This window comes from Canis lupus, chromosome 24, assembly GCF_048164855.1.
Source record: "Canis lupus baileyi chromosome 24, mCanLup2.hap1, whole genome shotgun sequence".
Classification (NCBI taxonomy): Eukaryota; Metazoa; Chordata; class Mammalia; order Carnivora; family Canidae; genus Canis; species Canis lupus.
In genome coordinates this window covers 7,915,628-7,927,755 of record NC_132861.1, presented here as the reverse complement: position 1 = coordinate 7,927,755, position 12,128 = coordinate 7,915,628, and the positions used below count along the sequence as shown (strand labels likewise).

General features: G+C 40.3%; 1 pseudogene; it reads right to left on the bottom strand.

The window, feature by feature from the left end:
- Positions 1-2,230: 2,230 nt before the first annotated feature.
- LOC140616406 (large ribosomal subunit protein eL15-like) lies at positions 2,231-6,720 on the bottom strand (annotated as a pseudogene).
- Between the last annotated feature and the right edge of the window lie 5,408 nt (positions 6,721-12,128).

The window sequence follows — 12,128 nt, the reverse complement described above, 5'->3', positions numbered from 1 at the left end:
TTGGAGGTCACATATTCTTTCAGTTCCTGCCTGTCTTGGAAGCTCTTTATCTCTCCCATTTTGAATGAGAGCCTTGCTGGATAAAGTATTCTTGGTTGCATGTTCTTCTCATTTAGGACCCTGAATATATCCTGCCAGCCCTTTCTGGTGTGCCAGGTCTCTGTGGAGAGGTCTGCTGTTACCCTAATACCCCTCCCCATAAAAGTCAGGGATTTCTTGTCTCTTGCTGCTTTAAGGATCTTCTCTTTATCTTTGGAATTTGCAAGCTTCACTATTAAATGTCGAGGTGTTGAACATTTTTTATTGATTTTAGGGGGGGAATCTCTCTATTTCCTGGATCTGAATGCCTGTTTCCCTTCCCAGATTAGGAAAGTTTTCAGCTAGAATTTGTTGAAATACATATTCTGGCCCTCTGTCCCTTTTGGCGCCCTCGGGAACCCCAATTAAACGTAGGTTTTTCTTCCTCAGGCTGTCGTTTATTTCCCTTAATCTATCTTCATGGTCTTTTAATTGTGTCTCTTTTTTCCTCAGTTTCCCTCTTTGCCATTAACTTGTCTTCTATGTCACTCACTCATTCTTCCACCTCGTTAACCCTTGTCCTTAGGACTTCTAGTTTGGATTGCATCTCATTCAATTGATTTTTAATTTCTGCCTTATTGGATCTAAATTCTGCAGTCATGAAGTCTCTTGAGTCCTTTATACTTTTTTCTAGAGCCACCAGTAGCTGTATAATAGTGCTTCTGAATTGGCTTTCTGACATTGAATTGTAATCCAGATTTTGTAATTGTATGGGAGAGAGGACTGTTTGTGATTCTTTCTTTTGAGGTGAGGTTTTCCTTCTAGTCATTTTGCTCAGTGAAGAATGGCCAAAAACAAGTTTCATTGGGAAAAGGAGAAAAAGAGAAAGAAGGAAAGAAAAGAGAAAAAGAAAAAAGGAAGAAAAAATGAAAAAAAAGAGAAGAAAAAGAGAAAGAGAAAGAAAAAGAATGAAAGGAAAAAGGGTGGGGGAAGCAAACAGAAATCAAAAAGAAAGAAAAAAAAACAAAAAACCCACAGGGGAGTATCTTCTGATTCTGTGTACTTTAAGTCCCTTGGCTTCCCCTGGAACTTGTCCGTCTAGCTGGTCTTCTGGGGGAGGGGCCTGTTGTGCTCATTTTCAGGTGTGAGCACTTGGGGGAGCTGCTCAGCCCCTGCCTGGTGCAGGGCTCAGTGGGGGTAGTTTACCCCGTGAGGCCCCAGGAGCTACAGCCCCAGTGGCGGGGCCAGCTCTGCAGCCCTGGAGTCAGCCCCCGCAGTAGCTCCGGAGCTCTCTGTCTGCAGGGCCTGGAGGCTCCGGGGCGGGGTCGCTGATCTGCTCAGCTCGGGGCAGGAGCGTCCTCGCTGTCCTGGGCCCTCCCGGCCTCTGCCTGTCCCGGGGGAGGCCGGATCCTGGGCTGTGTCCCGGCGCCCTGTGCTCGGGGCCTGCGCTGGTGGATTCGCGCTCCCGGGCCGCAGCCCCCTCCGCGCAGCCTCTTCCTCTGCCGGAGCCCCCCGAGCTGCTCCTGCCCCGCAGCCCCCTCCGCGGAGCCGCCCCCGAGCCCCTCCGAGCTGCTCCTGCCCCGCAGCCCCCTCCGCGGAGCCGCCCCCGAGCCCCCCGAGTTGCTCCGTGTCCCGCCGTGCGCGCTGCAGCCCTTAGGGAGCTCGGCGCACTCTCCCGGGGCGCAGGTGTCTGTTAGTGTCCCCGGGAGCCCGAGGCCATCCCCGCCCTCCTGGGTCCTGCTCCACCTCCCTGCGAGCCCCTTTCCGCCCGGGAAGGTCGGTGCAGCTCCTGCGTCTCCGGGACGGGGCTCTCCTGTCCTGGGGACACTCGCCCCGGCCTCAGCCCGGCTCCTCGCGGGCCCCTCCCCCTTGGAGGCCTTTTGTGTCTTTATTTCTTTTTCCCCGTCTTCCTACCTTGATAGAAGCGTGAACTCTTCTCACTGTAGCGTTCCAGCTGGTCTCTCTTTAAATCTCAGGCCGAATTCGTAGATTTTCAGGATGATTTGAAGGTTTTCTAGGTAATTTGGTGGAGACAGGTGATTTGGGGACCCTCCTCTTCCGCCGTCTTTCCCCTCCTCCTACATGAAACTTTTATTGGGAGGAAAAATGTTTCCACTGCCAACTTAATTCCAGTGATAAGGGTGTGGATCGATTGCAAATTAACTGAAAGTAGACAGATTAACAGGAGAAAAATTTATTTTCTGTGGGTAAGTATTCAGACGAAAAGTTTCCCCAAACAGCTAGAGATAGGGGTCGGTATGCCAACTCCACAGTGGAAAGGGAGCCAGGAGAAGGGGCGTCTGTGGAAAAACAAATGGGTTTAGGAAAGGTCAATGGGCTTTCAGGAGAACAAATAGAAGATATGGCAGTTTTTGATAATATTTGTTTCTGTAGTCTCTCTATCCCAATGTCAGTGGTCATCTCACCCTGGGATAGAGAGAAGTGAAGCTTCTCCTTGGGAGAAGGGAGGCATGGCCAACTCTCAGAGGATTCTGCCTTCAGTCAGGTAACACTAGCTCAAACAAAGCTTCTTTCTGCATTTACTGTATCTCAAATAGCTTTGGTTTAAAATAATCTTCATGCAGCTCTGGGATCTGAGTGGGTTGCCACACTTTATTTTAATGAAGCTCAGTGAAGAAACTCAATGTCTCACTTGGATTCATAGGTGTGAGATCAAGATAACACAGACAGAGATAGAACCCAGGAGCAGAGGAGGCCATGGGAATGTGGACCTTCTAGGACTTCTTGGAAACCTCAGTACAATTTGAACTTCCTTAGGGGATGGAATTGAAAACTTAACCAATCTTATCTAGATAGGAAAGTGCATAAAGTACAAAGAGAGAGCCTTTTCTATTTACTGACATTAAGATCTCTGCCTTCAACTTATCTACCACAAGTACATCTTATTTAAATACTTAGGTGTAATAATTGCTATAGGGATGAGAGAAGTGTAAGAAATGAGCATTTATAGGGTGCCTAGGTGGCTCAGGTCTTGATCCCAGGGTCCTGGGATCAAGCCTTGTGTCCATAGGTTCCCTGCTCAGCGGGAAGCCTGTTTTTCCCCTCTCTCTCCTGCTTGCTCTGCTTGTGTGCTTTCATTCTTGTGTGCACTCTCTCAAATAAATAAATATAGTCTTTAAAACAGAAAAAAAAAGGGGGGGGGGGCATTTATAAAATAAGATAAGGAATGGCTGTCTTGACTCAAGGCCTGGCTCAGCCACTTATATATTAAATTAATTCACCTCTCTGAACCCCAATTTTATCATCTATATAAAATAAGCAATATAATTCTTACCTTTGAGAGTTTACTAGGTCTTAGACATCTTACACACATTATTTTTATTTGTCCATTTAGTAATATGTTATGATGGAGGTTTCATGACTCTTGTTAACATTTAACAAACACAACTTAAGAGGTTAAGACACTTATTTAACATCAAACAGATAGTAAGCAACAGAGGTGAAATTAGAATCCAATTCTGTCTGATTACAAATTCTATCTTATGGCTTGTGCCACCTTAATATAAGATTGTTATAAGGATTAAATTGAATCAAATGATGAAATATAAATTGGCCAGCATAATTCCTGACCTGTAGAAGGCACTCAGCACATGGGAACAACTTCATAATTGTTTAATCATGAAGAATAAAATAATCGTTATAAGATTCTTTTTATTCTAATGCTCTCTGGCTGTGATCTGTGACCTTTTGGAGATTAATTTTTTTTCTTTTTTGACTGCCTTAAATTGTTTATTAGGTAAGAATTTTACAAACATTACTTAATATTACCAGTAATGGTGGCCCTGGAGAATATTGTGTTTTCTCCATGCCAGGAGGCAAGAACCACTGATAGTGTGGTGGAATTTGTGACACTCTCCAAAGCCATGGCTCTTGTACCTGCAGATGCCAGCTGTCGGGTCTCCTTGTGGTTGTAGACTGGTTTGGTCACCCACTGGGTGCCAGGGTTTCTTCTGACAGCTGGCAGAATGGATTAAGGAGGATAACTTTAAAGAATTTGTATCTTCACCAACCCTGTAAGTATTCAAGACCCTCAGAGCCCCCATGATAGTGTTCAGCTCTCTCCTCTGCAACAGACTGAAGGCTTCTGACAAACTTTAGCTAGTTAACACCTATGGTGGACAGGCTTGCCATTGGTAGCACCCTTAGGCACTAGGCATTTGTGGTCACCATGTCGCACACGAATTTGATATATGACATAACCTTGTACCCTAGTCTGTGCAGTTTTTCGGGAGGTTGGGTGGGGTGGGGAGGCCCTGTAGAACTCAGAGCTAGCAGTACTACACCAGTGGTACACTCTGAGAACAAAGCACATTACATAGGACTGCTTTTTTCTCCACTGCTCCTGGATGTACTTGTAAGCACCCATATTGGCTTACCTTGTAGCTGATGGCTGTCAGTGGATGGAAATGAAAGAGCCTATCTCCCCAAATCCTTTTTGGGCTCCTACAAGATTAAATCCTATGGCATAAATTATACACACACACACACACACACACACACACACTGAATTAAATAAAGATGCATACCTTATATAATGAGCAAATGAGTAGTACTACATTGTCAAAAGGAATTCAGAAAATCAGAGAAGGGAAAATTGATTGAGGTAGGAGCCTCCTTCCTGAAGGAGGTAGAACCTGAGCTGGAGAAAATTTGCATGGTGCTTAAATAGTTAATAGACTTTCCCTAGGAACCTCATTTACAATAAAGATTAGTTTGAGCTTTTGGGTGAATATGACTCATTTAAATGCTCAAAACCATGAATCACTCAGAGTAGCATTATGGGTAATTTTAATGAAACATCTTTAAGGTCTCTATTTCTTTGTTAACTGCTACTATTGAATTTAAACAAAAGTCCCATTTCATTCCAAATTTAAATCCAAAAGAGATTTGATCTTTTCTTCCTGCCATTTTGCAACCAATGTAATTTCTAACAAGTGCCTAGAATTAAGATGTGAGTCAGATCTCAAAACTGCATTTGAAACTGAATGGAATACCAAAGCAGAATGGGGATGAAAGGCAGATTTTAGAGTGACAGATCCAGTTAAAACCACTTGAACTGGCCCTCATCAATTCCTGACACCTTTTACCTTTCAGTGACTTACAGGACCACTAATGTTCCACTATTTGGAATGCTGGGAAATTAGAAAAAGTAATTTGAAAAAATAAAAACATTATAGATAGCTCACACACAAAGATCTGTATATAAATGTTAATATCAGGTTTATTCATAAAACCCCAAACTGGAAACCACACAAATGTTTATCCACTGGAAAATAATATACAAATTGTGGTACATCCATACAATACCACACAGTAATAAAAAAGGAACAAAGTTGATGCATGCAGTAACAAGACTGAGACCCTAAAGTGCAATGTTAAGTGGAAGAAGCCAGGCACAGAAGGCCACTGCCTACTGTGCTTCTATTTATATATCACAGTCTAGAAGAAGGAAAACTATAAAGACAGAAATCAGTTCAGTTGTTACCAGGGACCAGGAATGGAAGGAAGAATGGGTGGGAAAGAAGATGGTGGAAGGAGCCAAAGAGGCATACATTGAACTTTTTAATAATAATATTTTTATCATAGAAGATACATATAAAATTTACTATCTTAACCATTTTAAGTAAGTGTACAATTCAGTGGTATTAAGTATTTCCGAATTGTTATAATAATCACCACCATCTGTCTCTAGAACTCTTTTTATCTTGCAAAACTGAAACTCTGTTCATCCATTAAATAACAATACCCACTCCTTCCTCTTTAAGCCCTTTGGTACCACCATTCTATTTTCTATCTCTATAATTTTGGCTACTCTACACACTTCATATAAGTGAAATCATATAGTACTTGTCTTTTTGTGACTGGCTTATTTTACTTCCATAATATCGTCAATGTTTGTTTATGTTATAGCATATGTAAAAAAAAATTTTAAAAGACTGTATAATATTCCATTACTTGTTCATTCATTCACTGATAGACATTTGGGCAATTTCTATGATTTAAATAGTGTAAATGATGCTTGTTTTGTGAGCTAACAGATGATCTATCCTGGAGAAAATTTCATAACCTCTTGAGAAGAATGTGTATCTACTGGCTGCTGTAACATAGAATGTTTCATACATTCTGTTAGGATCATTTGGTCTAAAGTATAGTTCAAGTCCAATATTACCTTATTGATTTTCTGTCTGTATGATCTATCCATTGTTGAAATTGGGGTACTTCAGTCCTCTACTATTATGATAGTAGTTGTCTTTCCTCCCTTTTTAATCTGTTAGTATTTGTTTAATATACTTAGGAACTCTAAAGTTGGGTGCATATATTTTATTATTATTATGCCCTCTCGATAAATTGATCCTTTTATCATTACATATGTGGTAATGTATGTCAGTTATATATATATAAATTCTTTATCTCATATTACAACTTTTCTAGTAAATTCTTTTTTTTTCTTTTTTTTGTCTGATGTGGATTATAGTTACCCCAGTTCTCTTTTGGTTTGCACTTGCGTGGAATATCTTTTTGTATCCCTTCATGTTGAGCATATGTGTGTCCTTAAAACTGAAGTGAGTCTCCTGTAGTCTGTATATAGTTGAGCCTTATTATTTTATTCATTTAGCCACTTCATGCCTTTTGATTGGAGAATAAATAAAAATATATTTATATTTAGAGTAATTATTAATAGTTAAGGATTTACTAATGTCATCTTATTAATTATTTTCTAGTTTTTTGTAGTTCCCTTCTTCCTTCCTTCCTCTCTTGCTGTCCTCCTTTGTGAGTTGATGGCTTCTCATAGCAATGTTTTTGATTTCCTTCTTTTTATCTTTTATGCATCTACTGTGGATTTTTGCATTGGGCTTACCCTATTAGCTTGCACAAAACATCTTAAAGATATGTCTATTTTCTCCTGATAGTAACTTCAATCTCATATAAAAACTTAAGCATTTTACTCCTGTCTTTTCATATTTTTGATGTCACAACTTACTTCTTGTATATTGTGTATTCATTAACAAAGGATTGCAACTATTGCAACTATAGTTATGTTTAATAACTATAACTCTTGTACTTTAGCATATTACTAGAATTGAGTGGTTAATACATGACCATAGTACAGAAATAGAGTATACTGAATTTAACTATATATTTGCCTTTATCAGTGCCCTGTATATTTTTATGTTTTCATGTTATGAATTAGCATCTTTTTACTTCACCTTAAAGAACTCCTTTCAGTATTTCTTGTAAGGCAGGCTTAGTGGTACTGAAGTCCCTCAGCTTCTGTTTATTTGGAAAAGTCTTTATCACTCCTTTGTTTCTGAAGGACAACTTTTCTGGGTAAAGTATTCTTGGTTGGAAGGGGTTTTTTCCAGCACTTTGAATATACCATTCTACTCTTGTAGACAATAAGGTTTCTGCTGAGAATTGAAGTGCTTCTTTATAAAGATGGATAGAAATGTATGGTCAAGCCCAGATTGTCTACAGCAACACCTACATGAACAAACATCATTTTATTGGCTTTTCCTTCTTCCCTGTATGACTCAATTTCTCCTTCCCGTCAAATCCTGCATCCTAGCATCACTTCCCAGATAAATACTGTACCCTGGTCATGGTCTCTGGCTCTGCTTTTTGGGGAACCCAACTAAGGCAAGAGTATTTGCTTACTTATTTACCTAATGTATGTATGTTTCTATGTATTTTTGTGATGGTAAATTTTCTTTTTTCTTTCTCTTTTGAAATAATTCCAAATTTACAGAAAAGTTATATAGTGCAAAATAATTCCCGTATTCTCCTTGCCTAGAGACTCAACCAAGTTTTGCCTTTAAATCCCTTGAAAGTCACTTCAGCCAGAGAGGGAGGGGCTTTCAACAAGGAGGGAGGTATAACAACAAGGCTGCTTGCCTTGTGCTGTATCCCTTGGATCAGAAGCCGTGATACATGATCAGAGCACAGATCTACAATATTTGAAGGACAAGGTCCTTTTTGCCCTCCTCTGGCTCTCATAAGCTAAGTGCAAGTTGCTCCAGGGACACATGCACAGCTACCTGCCATGGGGCTGGGGAGTAATGGATAGATAGCCACTAATGTGCTAGGAGCTGAAATTGACTGAAGCTGACCACAACTTACCTTCCAAGCCTAATTCACTGACTAAGCTTTCCCCTGGTTATTGCAAGCCTTCCAATAGACTCCAGAATTCTAAAATGGTTACACCAGACAGATTGTGCCAGTGCAGTTGTTGTCTTGAGTGGGAAGACAAATTTCTGATGCATTCTATTCCATCACTCTCTCAGAATCCAGGTGTAATTATTTTTGTCTTTACAAATGGATTAATTGATTCTTTGTCAGGTGCTGGGGCTACAAAGAAGAAGGTCTATATAGAAACAGATGATTATCAAATGATGTGTAAATATCCTGATAGTTCTGTTCATGCAGTACTAGAAGTATACTGGAGAGACCCTGAACCAGCCGTTCTTGCCTTCAGCACCCAAGCATCGCTAATTAATCCAAACTCTCTTTCACACAAATGGCTTTTGGAATCATTCCCAGTATGATTCTGGAGTTGTCTGTTACCGAATATACCAAAGTTTTCATTCTAACTTTGAAGTTTTTAAGTTAAACATTCTAAAAGTTTTAGGTCCTTTGAAAGTACAAATCAGAAATTATTGTGTGATTGATGTTATTCTTTGTTCTTTCTGTCCATGTAGGTTTTCCCAAACTTAGCTTTCTTTCATGTTTGTGTTCCTCTGGGACTAGATTTGAGGTGCCTACAATTTTTGATGATAACTAAAAGATTCCTTAATTCTTGCTTTAATATGAAACTCTGCTCACTCTATTTATTTGCTGGATGGTAACAACTTGTTGTTGATAATTTTTACTGAAAGAAGTTAAAATTTCGATGGTCCTTTCCCCATGTAGTTAGAATGTGTTGTAGTTAGTTCAAATTATTGCTTTTTAAGTCGATTGTTCTCCATATTGAGACAAGTTTCCTATATTAGTTTAATGTCATCCTGTGTTCCTATAGCAATTATGTGTATAGTACAACCTGCTAATTTCACTATACTTTCATGCAACTGAGATAAGAGATTACACCATCATTTCACATTGTCCCTTTGATTTGTCTCACTGGCTTTTAGGAAATATTTCTGTGAGAAAAACAATGAAGCAAAATTGTTTCTCTTTTCAAAAGTAAAACCCTGTTTAAGGAAATGAAATATGTCTTTATGAAAACAGATAGAAATATGCAGCTGTCTCACAGATGGTAATCTCCTCCTGAGATTTGAAGGTACCCCTTCTCAAAAAAAAATGAAGGTACCCCTTCTCAAGACAAATGGGACATATAAGCAGGTGGTGTGGAAGCCATTGCTAGTATTATGAAAAGTGAGGGCAAAGGTTTGGCATTTGAGGTTTTCCTACATCTTACACTAATTTCAGGGACTAGGGACCAGTTCTTGGGAACTTAGTCTCTAGCCTAGGAAGAGGCTTGGGTGGTAGTTGGGGACTGTTGGCCATTATAGTTATTTAAGGAGGGAGGAACATTTGGGGAAGTCCTGCTAAATTCCAGCAGCTTTACAAACTTTATTTCTCTCTGTCCTTCTAATGATATTACTAAAAAAAATACATTTTTCTCGAGATGGGGAAACTGAGGCTCAGAAAGATTGAACAATTGTCCCAACTTCCCACAGGTAGAAGTTTTGCTAGAATTAAAAGTTAGGTCTGGATCATAGGTAAATATCTCCTCAATTGAAATATTTTGCACGAATCCTGCAATTTCTCATGGAAACCCACCCCCAAATGATTACTCCTGACTAATCTTAGATTAACATAGCACACATACTTCTCCCCACATTGGTTCCCAGTTAATTTTCATAGCCTAACTATAAATTACAATATCAAGTACCCGGACCCCCTTCCCCACTTTCTACAATCCATCCATCACAGATGAAGCTGGGCTTCAGTGGCATCTAATATCTTAAAGAGATTGTTGGGATAGGGATAGGGTACCCCTTAATTCTATTAAACTAGCTTGGGAAAGAATAAGTTCAGATGCCAGGGTCATACTTTCCAGTCTCTCCCAGTATCTCCCATGACTTATTGCGAGAGCTACTTTCCCATCCAGAAAGGAGAAGGAAGTCCCAATTTTCTGTATGGAAAACCTAAGGCATTGGGGATGTGGTGGGAGTCTGAGACAAGAGAACTAAGATATCCTAAATAAAGAGGCAGCAGGACAGGACTCCCGAGAGAAGCAGAAAATCCAATTTTCACTCTGACTGCCTTCAATTCAAAGTCATTGTGTCCCACATCTCTCCCAGGGCTTCCTAAGGTCCCAAACACCAGGGCAAATGTGGCATGAATCATCTGTATGATTACTAAATATTTCCATTATCCAGGATAGAGGAAAGAAGGACTTTATATAAATGAACGCCAAGGGAAAGTGCTGACACATCTAAGAAATGGCACCTTTATGACTTTCCAATGACTGAAGAAGGTCTCCCTAAGTCTCACTTCTAAAGAGTGTGTTATTGTTATCAGTCTCTTGGTTTAATGCTCAGTCAGTCAACAAAAAACAAAATAAGAAAGATGACAAGCAGCTGGCTAGTACCATCTAGTGGTAACAGAGAAACAATAACTTTTTTTTTTAAATGACCTTTTCAAAAAGAGGAGAGACTGAAACCTTCCCTGCTTTCTGAGCACAGTGATGGTTTATTATTAGGTGCTGAGCTTGCAATTTTTCTCCAGGGGAGATGAAGAGCAACACCAGGGGTGCTTGTCAGAGAGAACAGAGTGACAAAATTAAGATGCACTTCAAGATAAATTTATTTCAATGCTTTGGAAGAGAGGCACAGAGGTTTACATAAATAGCTCATTTTCTTTTTGGCTATCTCTTGTAGCCGGGAATCTCTGTGGAGGGGCTGGGGGTTTCCTGAAAACCAGCTGCTTTGTTTACAGCCTTGTCTTCCCAAATCCAAATACCGGATTAAATTCTGGCCATGGCGATGGGTTTCAGGGCCTTTGTTGTTTGGAGCACTGGCTTCTTTGTCTCCCAGGCAGAATTTCAGAGCAGTAAATGCTCACAGCATACGTCTTCAAGCATTTTTAGCTGATGCAGCTGCATTCCACTCAGCAAAACATCATAGTTACTACAGTTTATTTGATACCTACTGTGTGTCAGATACCACAGTAAGCACGTTGGCTGAATTGGCTAATTTAATCATTAAAAGTAGTTTGAGGCAGGTATTCTTGATCTCATTTACATATAAGGAATAAAGCTAAAAAAATAAAAATCTTATTACTTGTCCAAAGTGGCAGAGTTCACAGAGAGAGGTGGCACTTGCAGCCTAGACATATTCCCCCTGGCCACTGTAGAACAGCTTAAGGCATGGTCCCTATCTTTAGGAAGTTTATCATATTTTTAAGAAAGCAAGACAAGCACAAAAATGGAAATATACCATGAGGGCCTCTGCAAAGTGGGTATGTTTCCGGAGATAGCTGACTGATGGACAAGGCGAGACAGGCTGAGACATTGATTCCCTCTACACCATGAAAATGTCCTTATCTGTTAGCCAAGAGGCTCAGAAATATTCTCATCATCCATCCCCTTTCTATTCAGTGGCCCTCATTTAAATGCAGCCTGATTTATTGATAACCAATGAGTTGGCACCAGTGTGGAATAAGGAAATGTAGCATTTAGGAAGAGGAATCTGGTGCCATGGGCAAGATAAATTTAGACAAAGAATCTGGGGTCTGGGAGATCAGTAAGGAGGAAGTTGTAATCATTAGAGTATCAGGAGATGGGTCTGGACTGAAGCGATAGATGTGGGATGGAGAGGAAGACATTGTAAAAGAACCATAGAGAGTAATTCGGACTGCGTTGTTTATGAGGGATGAAGAAGAACAATGACCAGTGATGTGAGTAAAGTTTGAGTGTGTGCGCGCGCACGTGTGTGTGTGTGTGTGTGTGTGTGTGTGTGTCGGAGAGGAAGTCTATGTAAAGAATGTTGCTCATAATCCCAAAGTTAGTTATAGGAATGGGAAAGCAGCTTATCCTTTCTAATCAACCCGTATGAGTTGATCAAATCAACGTCCTTAAACAAGAGGTA